At 46.6% G+C, this 985-nt stretch overlaps 1 pseudogene; it reads left to right on the top strand.

The window, feature by feature from the left end:
* Positions 1-120: 120 nt before the first annotated feature.
* LOC138153177 (ras-related C3 botulinum toxin substrate 1 pseudogene) lies at positions 121-985 on the top strand (annotated as a pseudogene).

Here is a 985-nt window from a genome sequence, read left to right as displayed (position 1 = left end):
AATACAACATCCTTGTAAAAACATACAAAATCTAGTTCTTCTGTAACAAAATGTGGGATGCTTTTGTTTTCATTATGGTAGCTGATGAAGTATCTCCAGGTCAGGAGAGTTCCTATGAACATGACAGGCATGGACTTTGAGAGAAAAAGGCAGTCTCGAGAGGCGGGGCTCCGGCCTCGAAGAGCAGAAGCAAGAGGGAGAAGGAAAGTAGAGAGGGGCTGGTCCCGCCCAGATGGGGAGGGCGAAGGGAGCTGCCGCGGCAGCGGCCCGGCAGGGGAGCTGGAGGTAAAACTTGCCTACTGATCAGTTATACGACCAATGCCTTTCCTGGAGGATACATCCCTACTGTCTTTGACAACTATTCTGCCAATGTTATGGTATTTGGGAAACCTGTGAATTTCGGTTTATGGGATACAGCAGGCCAAGAAGACTATGACCGATTACGTCCCTTATCCTATCCTCAAACAGACGTATTCTTAATTTGCTTTTCCCTTGTGAGTCCTGCATCATTTGAAAATGTTCGTGCAAAGTGGTATCCTGAAGTGCGACACCATTGTCCTAACACTCCCATAATTCTAGTGGGCACCAAACTTGACCTTAGAGATGATAAAGACACAATTGAGAAACTAAAGGAGAAGAAGCTGACTCCAATTACCTACCCACAGGGCTTAGCCATGGCAAAGGAGATTGGTGCTGTAAAATATCTGGAATGTTCAGCACTCACACAGCGAGGCCTCAAGACAGTGTTTGATGAAGCTATTCGAGCGGTTCTTTACCCACCCCCCCCCACCGCCCTCATCCCCCACCGCCCCCACCCCCGTCAAGAAGAGGAAGAGAAAATGTGTGCTGTTGTAAACGTTACAGCCCTGCCCTGTTCCCCTTTGAACCTTTGTAAGCTTTGCTTAAACAATGGGGCATTCACTCAATGCCAAGTTTTTGTTATAAATTAGTTTCTTTCCATAAAACCTTCTGAACCAATCAATAA

Source organism: Petaurus breviceps, unplaced genomic scaffold (genome assembly GCF_028583685.1).
Source record: "Petaurus breviceps papuanus isolate PSGF00001 unplaced genomic scaffold, PetGlider_PUasm1.0 151, whole genome shotgun sequence".
NCBI classification, from domain to species: domain Eukaryota; kingdom Metazoa; phylum Chordata; class Mammalia; order Diprotodontia; family Petauridae; genus Petaurus; species Petaurus breviceps.
Note: the sequence above shows the minus strand (reverse complement) of the source record. Positions and strands in the feature narration are given on the sequence as shown.